The sequence below is a fragment of the Acinonyx jubatus genome, chromosome A2 (assembly GCF_027475565.1).
Source record: "Acinonyx jubatus isolate Ajub_Pintada_27869175 chromosome A2, VMU_Ajub_asm_v1.0, whole genome shotgun sequence".
Taxonomy (NCBI): domain Eukaryota; kingdom Metazoa; phylum Chordata; class Mammalia; order Carnivora; family Felidae; genus Acinonyx; species Acinonyx jubatus.
The window spans coordinates 121,189,126-121,202,302 of NC_069383.1; the positions used below are offsets into that span (position 1 = coordinate 121,189,126).

Below are 13,177 nucleotides of genomic sequence, written 5' to 3' on the forward strand. Positions count from 1 at the left end.
AGATGCTTAGCCAACTGAGCCACCCAGGCGTGCCCCCACCCCTACCTGTGTTCTTAACCATTCTATAGCCTCATTCCATTTAAGGAAGTGTAAGAGCACTGTCACCACTAAGAGAATGGGTGACATTATGCTACATAATGTAGTAAACATTATGCTAGGTGAAGCCACCCAGATTCAAAAAGACAAATATTGCATGAATCCACTTACAGGAAATACCCAGAATAGACAAATTCCAAGAGACAGAATGTAGAGATTATCAGGGGTTGGGAGTTGGGGTAATGGGGAATTATTGCTCAGTGAGTACAAAGTTTCTGTTTGGAGTGATGAAAAAGATTTGGAAATAGTGATGATGTTTGTACAACAATGTGAATGTAAGTAATGCTGCTGTATTGTACATTTAAAAATGATGAAAATGACAAATTTTATATTTTACTACAATTAAAAAAAGCAATCACTGAAAGACTAGATGCAAGGGATAAACTTTTTTTAAAAAAGATGAGTGATATTTATATATGACACAGTAAATATTTATAACTGGCACAACTGAGCAGTAACTAGGCAGCATGGATGCCAGCTGCAAACATGCACTCAGAGCTACTGGTGAATTCAGTTTAATTACTACCTTGAATCTGGCACAAAATTAGTAAAGCTCATCTCCGAAGAAGCAGGGAAGGAAGACTCAGCTCATTATAGTGTCATAGTATCAAAGCACAGATTGTTTGAACAAGAGCCCTATGTCCTCAAGGCCCTTGCTTCACTGATGACAGAAAGGAGGCCTGCAGTGCTGAAGACTGGCCAGAGTTCCTGTACACCACGCATACTTGCTGCACTGCAGTCCTGCTCACATGACATCTGTCTCCCTTGATCCTTCCACAGTGCCTGTCGTCAGAGGGAAAGCAAGAAATCCCACTTGTATGCCAATGAAACAACTGTAAAAAGGAAACCTCAGTTACTGTGATTGCAATGAGAATACATGGAACATTTCCGATTTTCTTCCTTCTTTCTCATCCAGGGTGTTCAGTGACCAGCTCAGTTGACAATGCCACTGGCTCCCATTCTTTTGGTGGTGACAGTGCTCTTATACTTCCTGAAATGGAATGAGGCTGTAGAATGGTTAAGAATACAGGCAGACAGACCCATGTTTGTTGCCAGCTCAGCTATGTACCTCTTGTATGAACTATAGAGTATGGATTGTGATTATGAACTAGAAGTCACGAATTAAAACCTTGCTAAACCTATTTTTCTTTCTGTCTGTAAAATGAGTTTAAAAATCAGAATTTCTTTTCTTAAAAAAATTTTTTTAAATGTTTATTTACTTTTGAAGGAGAGAGAGAGAGACAGAGCAAGAGCGGGGGAGGGGCAGAGAGAAGGAGACACAAAATCCAAAGCAGGCTCCAAGCCGTCAGCACAGAGCCTGACGCGGGGCTCGAACCCACAAACCGTGAGATCATGACCTGAGCTGAAGTTGGACTCTCAACCCACTGAGCCACCCAGGCGCCCCGGAACTTCTTTTCTCTTTAAGGCTGGATAATATCCCATTACACGTATAATATCATATTTTATTTATCCATTCATCTGTTGATGAGCACGTGGGCTGTTTCCATCTTTTGGCTATTAGGAATAGGGCTTATGTGAAGATGTCTGTATATGTATTTGAGTCTCTGTTTTCAATTCTTCAGAGTACATGACTAAGAGTAGAATTGATGTGTCCTACGGTGACTATTTTTAACTTTTTAAGGAACTTTTTAACTATTTTTCACAGCAGCTGTACCATTTTGCATTCACATTGGCAGTGCACAAGGGTTTCATTTTGTCCACATCCTTGCCAATGCTTCTTAGTTTCTTTTATTATAGACATCATAGTAAATAGAAAGTGGAGTCTCGCTGTGGTTTTGATTTGCATTTCCCTCATGACTAATTATGTTCAGCATCTTTTCAGGTGATTATTGGTGATAGGTATATGTTTTTGGAGAAATTTATATTCACAGCCTTTGCCCATTTTTGAATTGGGTTGTTTGTTTTTATTGTTGAGTTGTAGGAGTTCTTTATATACCCTAGATATCAAATCCTTATCAGATATGTGATTTGCAAATATTTTCTCCCAGACTGTAGGTTATCTTTTTATTTTGCTGGTAATGCCCTTTGATGCACAATTTTTTTTTTAATTTTGATGGGGACAAGTTTATCTTTTTTTTTCTCTTGCTACTTATGCTTTGGTGACATGTCTAAGAATATACTGCCAAATCTAAGTTTGTAAAGATTTAACATTTTTTTTCTAAAAGTTTTATGGTTTTAGCTCTTCTCTTTAGGTTATTGATATATTTTGAGGTAATCTTTGTATATGATATGGGATAAGAGTCCAACTTTATCATCATGCATGTTGAAATCCATTTGTCTCAGCACCATCTATTGAAGATACAGCTCTACTTATTAAATAGACTAGGCACTATTGTCAAAAATTACCTGAGCAAAGACATAGGGGTTTATTTCTGGACTCTCAATTTTATTCCATTGGCCTAATCCCCGTGCTAGCACGAGAAGTGTTTTGATTATTATAGCTTTGTATCAGTGATTGCTTTTAGAGATAATAAATGTGCCTACTGTCTGTATTTTGCTATCCCATCTCAGATTTGCTTCTTTGGATCTATGTAAATTAAAAACGTTAGTCAACCAAGTTTATAATATCTGCAGATTACTAGAGTTCTGGAACCTCCTTTAAGGAACACTTTGGATTTGGTGCACCTGTTTTTCTCTTTTTTTCTAATGGTATTTTTTGAAGTTTATTTATTTTTGAGGGAGAGTGGGGGAGGGCAGAGAAAGAGAACCAAGCAGGCTCTGCACTGTCATTGCTGAGCCCAATGTGGGGCTCGAACTCACTCACCATGAGATCATGACCTGAGCCAAACCAAGAGTTGAATACTTAACCAGCTGAGCCACCCAGATGCCCCATGGTCCACCTGCTTTCTAACATACGACCTAGGTCAGTGATCTACTCTCTTATTCATTCTCTCAACAGAACTTTAGATAATTCATTAGGTAAAACAGAGGTGTTCAGGTTGAAGGGCACGGAAGTAAAGTCCCATGGGTCCAGTCTCTCCTGAATCTACATGTTCTAAAAGCTATTCAGGCAGAGGTGACACCATTTAAAAACCTTAAGCATCAAGGTATTTTTATTTAATTTTCCCATTATGTTTTGTATGATTGTAATTTTCTAAAAATGACACTCCATATAACGTAAGAATTGTGCTAACTTAAAACCTACATTATTGTTGATTTCCCCCTTTATTCCTAGCTTTAGAAAACCATGTTTGTCTATGTGTTTACACATAGTTATAATCTAATGGTATATATGCCACACAATATTTTCAGTCTTTTACTGAAGCATCTCAAAAGAGTGAACAATTCGTGTTTGACTCTGCAGACAGTTGCACCACATGGATCACCTTGAGCATCATATGTTAAATCAGAGTACAAACCACCTACCATGTAACCATGGATGCACTCAAATTCATCTTTCCTGAGGACATGCACTTTAAGTATTACTGGATATACAAAATGACAAATCAGACTGTGGTTCAGTCATTGCACAACAGGACCAAAATTACAGTTGTTTGAAATAATGTTACGGTACGCTCCATAAATTCACTAAGGTGACCCAGGAGTGTTGATTTGAATTTACTTTAGCCTCACTTATTGTCACTTACCAGAGTAAACGAGAACTGATGGTTCTTCAAACACTAATAGTAAATTATAGTTATGGAGAACACAAATGCCTAATTACGTCTAGTCAAGGTCTATTTCCCTTTTATAGAGCTAACTGGTGGAAAACATTGTTTTAAATTTATGAATGAATATGCACAGGAATCTTAGTTCTCCTATTTACATAAACCTGATAGACAATTAATCTTCAGCAAAGTACCTAGAGAAGGTTTAGAAAATGCAAATCACAGCTAAAGTAAAAAACATTCCCCAAATAGCAAATGATTTAAACAAAAAAATTCCACTTTTACTAGCCTTTATTAACTCACTAGTAAACACTCAAAACTGGTAACAGTTGAATGAGATTATAAGGCATATGTGCAGTTGGGTTAAATAATAAATGAATTGATGTTGATTAATTCAACACTGGAGAGGGCATTTAAATATTTGGACCATAAACGATGTTCTATACAGTTTTATAAACTAACTTGAACTTTTCTTGAAATTTGTGCTGTTAGGTCAATAAAACTTAGGAAGATTTTGTCCACATGAATGAGGAATGAGAATTTGGGGGGGTAATAGGAATTTCACTTATCTTGGTTAATATGTTGAGTACTAAGTTATATATATTTATTAAAACTCACTTAATTGTATGGGAAAGACATAAATGAGTCCGTGAGAATGGGGCAGGAGCCTGATATTTTGAGACGGAGTTGTGCTGACCAGCAATGTTAGCATTAACTTTATATTGGATAAATCCTGTCTGTCTGAGAATTGAGGTTATACCCTTTACACCAATAAATACTTCACACTCAGAGGGTATTTTATGCACCCGTGGTTAGGTGGAATCTCATAAAATTCTAAGTTTTAGAACAGTGTCTTTTACTTGGGCCATTCCATCTAGAGATAGACCTTAAGGCTACTTACAGAGGTGTCTTTCTGCATGTCATTGGGAACATACTATGATGCCATAGCTGTAGGTATTTTTCCAAGTAGAATAAAGCTTGTTAAAGTGTTAGCACTTTGCATTTTTTTTCAAAAGCCTTGCTTTTACTCTAGGTGCAATAAGGCCAACAAAGTCCTACAATTTCTGTACAGGAAAAGCACTCGCTAGCAATTCAGTCTGGTACTTCTGTCAATTTACCTTTCTTCTGCTTCTTCTGTACTTAGGCTTGGACTTGTAAGGATGAAGGAAGACATCAATAGTTGCCTTGGTTTCATAACTCAAATACTGGTAATAACAATTTAGAGGCATGATTTAGATTAAACTAAACTGGAATCAATAGTATTTGATATCTACCCAGAAGTAGTAAATGGAATTTAAACAAATGGCTACTTATTATGAGCTATTAATTTTCAGTTATTCTTCAAGAGTTTGATTATTATTCACTGTTTTGTAGATTGTAGTTCCCATGAGAGCAGGGTATATGTCAATTTTTCCAAGTAGGTCTCAAATATAATTTGTTAACTGAGTGTGTCCGAGAAGTTAAGTAACTTACCTGAAGGTCATGGCATCACACTGACTTCCAAACATGCTACCATATTAGTACCTATTAACCTTAGGTTTAATTTTAAAAGTAAAATGTTGACTTTGGCCCCATCAACTTTCCTTTTCTTTCCCTTCTTCCATGTTTACATGCTTTCTCTTTCAGATCAAGGATTTGGGAAATTAGTTGTTGGTATGGGGCAAATTAGCCAAGGTTACTGAAAACCGGCTAATGCAGCAGACTTTTAGTTCTTAGCCAAAAGCGATTGGTCACAGAGGAAAAAGTTGTGATCAGAAAATAATAAAGAATTTCTAGAATAAAGGATCCATGAGGACAGAAAATAATTAAGATGAGCCACAATTATAGCCACATAGGAAGAAGGTCAGATTGAATGTGAATAGGAACCCAGAGAAAATATTACATATTTTAAGGACATTGTCTTTGAAGTCAGAACACATTATAATGGGTTCACATTATAATGCTGTCATTTCAAGTTAAGTGGTATATAAGATTACTCAGTTGTCTTGTCTGTAAAGCATGGAGTATATACCTACCACTGTTTTAAAGATTAAGTAATATAATCTGTGTAAGGTAATTGTAGAGTGCCTGGCATATAGTAGGTGCTCAATAAATTTCTAATGATGCTTGGATCCATAAAGCCGTAGGCAACTAACAACACGGGAGGAAGCAATGATTTTTAAAGAGATAGGTTAGTTTTGAGAGTCCCCATTTTGTATCTCTTAGCTTCTTAGGTGGTAGGTGTGCATACCTCACCTTAGGAAATTCATCTGATATATTCCTCACTGGTCTGTAGATCCTAAGAACTTTCAGAGTTCCCAAAGTACCCCCTACTCTACTGACCCACTCAGTCTTGCTACCCCAGAGTGCCTCCATGCTCTTTTTTAGCCCTGTTAAAGAAGTCATTCCCTCATTGCAGGTAGGTTCTCAGCTAGGTGTTAGGTGTAAAGTTCTCATTAAAGTAAACTCAAAGATAGGAGTGTTTAATAATAATCATTCCTTCTAGCTTTGTTTTTTTTTTTATTTTAGAGGAAGTGAATTTATTTAAATGACCTCATATATTTCAAGTGTGCTTTAGTGAAACAAAGTAGTGGTTTCCAGATAGCATATGGAAAGATTTTCATAAGGAAAGCTGAAGTCCTATCTCTTATATTTACAGCTAATTAAGCATTAGTAACTTTTATTTCCAGGTGTTCTGAGAAAACAGCTGCACATATTTTTATTACTATCTCCTTTCCAAATTATTATGAAGTCTGAAATATTTGTGTTTTTTTTCTTATACAGAGACAGCCAAATCTCCTGGTTAATTAGAAGTTAATTTCTTACTGCAAAGTTATCCTGTCTATGTAAGTCAAGGCTGAAGGAGACTTTAAAGAGTAAGTAATTCTCCTTTGGTGACGAGTTTACAATCTAACTTAACCTGATACTCCTCTAGAACTAACTAACAGTATAACTGCTTAATTAGACATGCTAACTATCCATTTTGATCACTGTATGAAGTTGGCTGTATGGTCCAAGAAAAGAATTGTAGGTTTAAGCTGTGAGTCTTCAAGACTGGGTTAGGGTTCAGCCACTTGCCTGCAATACCATGGAGAGAGGCAAGAGACCTTTTCTAGGTAATTCTTTTTCTTCTCCATCTTTTATGAATTGTCGCTCTGGAATTGTTGCTCTACGTGTGATTTAAGCAAATGCCCTGTATCTTGCAAGCAATTTGATTGTTGTGAAAACTGACCTACTTCATCTGCTTATTGTGTGTTGAAAATAGTTTCCCTATTGATAGCACATTTGTTCCCTGTACTTCCTAAGAATGCTTTAGAAGCATAGTTAAATATGTCTTCGAGACAAAGGTAGTCTAATGTGTTTCCATTTCCTTTTCAAAAAGCTATTGTTTAAATGAAGAATTGTTTTCCCTTTTTAAGCTAATGTGGATAGTACATATCTGTGAACTGTTTGGTTGTCCGCATCAAATCATCATCCTAGAAGATGCAAAAGAAGCTTCTAAATCTGCCATGAGCAAATGACAATTTGCTTTAATATTTCTAGTTACTCTGCTGGGAAACGATTTTTCTTTTTCAAGTTTCCATAATACTTGGTTCAAACTTCTTTCATGAAATTTATTAATAGCTTACGTTTGTATTGAGGACCCTTTGCATTTATGGATTTGATGTAAGTGGTTTTGACTGTTTGCAGATGACCCAGATAGTCCATGACATGCTTTGATTTGAAATTTTGCTGAGGCATATATTCAAATTGAACACATAGACAAGCTGATGTGTGAGAACAAGTCATGTAACTAATGGGTAATTCTAGCTCACTGGATATATAGTAATTCCTCTGCAGTAATTGAAACCTTTAGTACTTTGTGGAAAGTGGCCATAAATCAGAGAAAAATCTTCAATAAATTTTAAAAGGTCAATATGCATTCTGAGTACTTATAAAAAGAAAACCAAAATAAAACATAATTCCAGAGGAATACAGAGATCTGTTCAAACTAGCATTCACAAAGTGAGTATTTCTGGCGGTAACATATCCACTCAGAATTACAAGGATTTATTTCAGGAATGGAAGGCATGATTCACTTTTAACACCAAGTGACTGATGAAGATGTTTACTTATTATATTATGTCTTGTGTTATAATTGTTTGTAGGTCTTTCTTACCTTCTTCCCTGCTACCGTGCAAAAATAAGTAAATTGCAAAGTCATAGAAGACATTATTATTTCATTACCCAACATCTATCTCTTTTCTTCTTACTTTCTAAGAGAAGTCACAATTTTATTTCTGTGTCCTGTCCTCCACTAAAGATGCATATTCTTTGATATGGAGGTGGGGGCCAATGAATCACTGAATCTTCTAAGACAATACCTGGCATTGCTGTTGCTATAGATTCTTAGTCTAGGACAGCTGTATTAAGTTGGCCCCACCGAAGAAAAAAGAAAGGCTTACCTTCTAAAATTAGGGGAGAGTTTTACTGAAATGTTTCTGTGCTCTTGCCTTCTTTCCCCACAGTTTCTTTCTCTCACTAGCTCCCCTGATCTCTCCCTCCTCATTCACATATTCACTGACTCATATTCACTCAAATACTAGATATCAGCAAAACAGTATATAATTATAGTTGTCCTAACAGTCACCTTGTAACCAAAAGAGGAACTTAACTTAGGGTGGATCTCATGTTGGGGATATCAGAATGAATAATACCAGAAGCTGTTGTTGCTGGATGTACTAGGGAGAACCTGGGCTCTGGGGCCTTGATCCAGCCCATCCCAAAGATGTTGTTGAAGGGTCTTGGTCTCCTGGCAAGAGGGAAGAGTTCAAGGATTTACCAGACACAGTAGTTGAGTGGGGCCAATAGGAAAGCGGATTAAAGTGAGAGTGCACTCTCAAGGTGTGAGTGCAGGTGAGAGAGAGAATGAGCGAGAGAGAGCACACTAGCAGCAGGCAGCATGCACAGGCCAGTGAGCTATGTCCCCTAGGGTTTGAGTTTCTATCTTTTTTTGACAGCTATGAACTAGGGGTGGAAAATTCATTACTTGGGGCAGGAATTTCTTGGAAGAAGAATTTCTGTCCTTCCTTATTTGGTCAGGGGTTTCCAGTCATGGCACCCACCATCTTGGGCCTGTCTGGTTTGATCTGGCTTCTTGTGACTTGCTGACAAGATAGGTCTCTGACTTAACCAGTAGCTGGCCATGACTTCCTCTTTTCTGGCTATCAGGTATTTTGTTAGAACCTAACTAAACCTACTCTAGGATGTTGTCTTTTGTGTCATAATTAAGTCATTTATTAAATCACACACAAAAAAACTACCCTCTCTCAAAAATTCTAGTCATGTGAAATGATATATTCTTTGTCTTTTATAACTGTTTAAGCCCAAACAGTATATTCTCTTTCTAGCAGATAGAAGTTTCTTAACTGGTATTCTCACTAAAGGTAGAGAGTGTCATTTTCATCTTGGGTGCACTTGTAGTACTTAGAGCTGTGTTTTACATTAAAAAGAATTTGCATATAAAATATCTATAAATCTTGATGCAGGTGCATTAATTTCTATACGCATAAATTTATGTCTTCCACCAAGCCTATGACAAACTCACTCATTACTCCACTCCCACTACCTTATAATAATACTCCTGATCATTCCTCCAAAATATCCAGCACATTTTGAGTGGAGCAAAGCCCCACAAGGATAAGAAACTTAGCCAAAACTTAATTGCAAGTGGGAAAAAATTTTTCATTCAAATTGTTTCATCTATATGGTCACACTGAGCCATTGATTTTCATTGTGGCTTTGTGCATGCATACCCAAGAAACCTATAAATCTGTTCAGTTCAATTAAACAACTAATTATTTCACCAGAGAAATAAACAGTAAACCACTTATTTGACTGGATTGGTCAGCTGGTTCAATGGAAATAGCAGTTATTCCTCAGGGGATGAAATTGACTGCCCATGTTTTCCCCTAATGATAAGGAAAGCAGAGGATTTTACAAAATTGACTGAATCCACCAATTACTATGATGTTCTGGAGATGCAGCCTTATTTAACATTTCGACACCTGTGCCATGCTCCCAAGCATGGTAAAACTGAAACTTGGTTTTTTTTTTTTTTTAAGTTTCTAAAGAAGATGAGAAGGGAATAGATTTGAAGAGAACATTGATGAGACCTGTCCAGAGCTGGTGAGAAGATAGCTTCTTACACACTCAAAAAATTGTAGAAGCAGATCTTGTTTTTATGAAGGACAGGACCATCCCCAGGTTCCTTTCCAGATGAGACCAAGAAAGAGTTTACCTAGAGTAGCCTAAAAAGGACTAGTACAAAGCATAATTTAGGAGGAAATTTATTTTATAACTGAGAGTTTGTACTTTTTAATTCCCTTCACCTATTTTGCTCATCACCCCCTTACCCCACCCCAAACTTCTCCCTTCTGTCAACCACCAGTTTGTTCTGTGTATTATGATTATGTTTGGGGGGGTTATTTTTTATTTTTTTAATCTTTATTTATTTTGAGAGAGAAAGAAAGGACAAGTTGGGGAGGGGCAGAAAGAGAGAGAAAGAGCAAGAGTCCTGAGCAGGCTCCACACTGAGCTTGTGGCTCCACTCACTGTCTAATCTCACAACACTGAGATCATGGCCTGAGCCAAAAATCAAGAGTCAGACACTCAACTGACTGAGCCATCCACGTACCACTTACTTTGTTTTTTTCAGATTCCACGTTTAACTAAAATGTGGTCTTTGTCTCTGACTTATTTCACTTAGCATAATACCCTCTAGGTCCATTCATGTTGTTGTAAATTCTTTTTTTGTGACTACTAAATATATATATGTATATATATATATACATATATACACACACATTATACATATATACATATATACATATATACATATGTATGTATACATATAAAATCCATTTTATATATTTTATATTTCTATTTTAGGTATACCTTTTGCATATATTATGCATATATATGCATATATTTTTTGAATTAGCGTGTTCATTTTCTTTGGGTAAATACTTAGTAATGGAATACTGGAATGTATAGTATTTTTATTTTTCGTTTTTTGAGGAATCTCCACACTATTTTCTGCAATGGTTGTACCAGTTTGCATTTCCCACAGCAGTGCACAAGGGTTCCCTTTTCTCCATATCTTCACCAACATTTGTTATTTCTTGTCTTTTGGCTAGAAGCCATTCTAATAGTTGTAGGATGATATTATGGCTTTGATTTCACATCCCTGATGATTAGAGATGTTGACCATCTTTTCATGTGACTGTTGGTCATCTGTAGGTCTTCTTTGGAAAAATGTTTATTGAATTTCTCTGCCTGTTGTTAGTATTATTATTTATTTTGGTGTTGAGCTGTATAAATTCTTTATATATTTTGTATATTAACTCCTTATTAGATATATTATTTGCAAATACTGTCTACCATTCAGTAGGTTACTTTTCATTTTGTTGATGTTTTCTTTCACTGTGCAAAAGCAGAATATCATTAATTTGAAAAATCAAATTTAACTGAAAAATATTCAGAACCTACAGTTAAGTATTAAAAGCAATACACTTGACCCTTGGGCATCTGTCAGGTACATTTAATAGATGCTAAAGTTTTTCCACCTTTGATTCATCCCATTTTCCATGGGAAATAAAACCCCACTTCCCTTCCTCTCTTTCCACTCTTAGAAGTAACAACTAACTTGAAGTTTATGTGTATCATTCATATGTATGTTTTTAAAATCTTTACTTTGTGTTAGTGGATAGCTAGCTAGATGGATACAGATATAGATATATAGTCACAAACAACATATCATGATGTTTTATGTTTTTATCATTTAGATAAACATTTTTCCTGTTGAAAATGTTTATGAAATGATATCCTTTTGAAACTTGTGCACCTATAATTTTTCATATTTATAATTCTATAATCATTGCTTCAGTAGATATCTGTGTACAGTATTTCTTGTCCTTGTACATATGAGAGCATCTTCAAAGTATAGTTCTTGAGTTAGAGAGTTTATAATTTTTAGACTACCCTGTGACAATAAATTCATATATTGAAAAAAAAAAACTATCCTGGATGTCAGTTGTATATATATTAAAAAAATCCCATTTGTTATATTTTACCAATGTTTGTATTTCCAGACTTTAAAATTTTGCCAGTATTATGGATGTGAAACTGTATTCATGCTTTAATTTGTATTTTGCTCACTAATAGTTAAATCGGGCAAGTCTTGATATGTGTTTGAGTTTCCTCATTTTTGAATTACATGTCCACAGCCTTGTTTTTTTCCCATTGCATTATTCTTCTTTTTTTGTTTCAGTTTGTAGGAGGTATTTATGTAACCTAATTCTTGAACTTACTGGCCTTGTGATCGTGGATGATTCACACAGTCTACCTATGATTCAGTTTCCTCCTTTGTAAAATGGGGGAAATAATAGGACCTGAGAGTTTGTTGGGAGGATTAAATGAGTTTGACGTAAGATTCTTTGAACAGTGTCTGGCATATACTATTATATAACTTGCCTACCATATTGGTTGTTGTTGTTGTTGTTTGTTTGCTTTAAATGATCTTTATTTACTGTATTGTTGTTATTACTATTATTACTATTATTATTGTTAAACCTTAGTTGCCTGGCAGTGTTACAAGTAACTGTCCTAGTTAGCAACTTGTCATTTAACTGTGTTTTGTGATAGCTTTTTTTAATAATAACTTTTTTCATAAACAAAATTTTAATTCTAATATAGACAAACGATGTTTACCTTTATGGTTTTTACTTGTGCCTTACTTAAGAAAATGCTTTCTAGCCTTAATATACAAAATATATTCTCTTGTATTTCTTATAAATTATTTGCATTTGGCAATTCTAATTCTAATCCATGTGGAAATGGGGTGAAATAGGGATCTATTTTTATTGTTTCCCACCTGAAGAACAAATTTCCCTGGTATCATTTATTGAATGGGTCTCCTTTCCTCACTTATTTGCTATACCTCTCTCTTCTGTCATATTCCATATTCCTGTTTATATTTGGAATTAGTTTAAGCCTCTCTATTTTGTGTCACTGATCTATTTGTCTTTTATTACAAATCCTCAACCCTTAATACTTGGAATTTTCTTTCTTGTGAGTCTTGAGAAATCTCTCTTTTAGCAGTTCTGAAACTTTTTTTTTGCTTTCCAAGTAACACTGTTACCTTCTTTAATATGTGTTTCTTGAAGCTAAGAACCATTTATATATCCTGTGTGCATACACTGTTATCTTGCCTCTTTTAAATTTCAAATACCTTGGGAAAGAAATTTTAATGAAAATCATACTTAGTTAAAACTTACAGTATTTATGTTTAAGCCTTTAAAATATTCCAGACCCCATTAGTTGTCTGGGAAAGATAAAAAACATAACTTTTTGGTAGTAGAAATTAAATATGTTGAAATGACCATGCCACTTTTGTTGTTTAGGACAAGTGGTACCAGTCTATCTCGCAGTAT

General features: G+C 35.4%; 1 long non-coding RNA gene across 1 annotated transcript in view; it reads left to right on the top strand.

Annotated features, from left to right (window-relative positions):
• Nucleotides 1–13,177, top strand: part of LOC128314871 (uncharacterized) — a 241,188-nt gene that overhangs the window by 47,777 nt on the left and 180,234 nt on the right. The window contains exon 2 of the long non-coding RNA XR_008297028.1: nt 6,489–6,580. This is a non-coding gene — a long non-coding RNA (uncharacterized LOC128314871). The remainder of the gene's footprint in view (nt 1–6,488; nt 6,581–13,177) is intronic.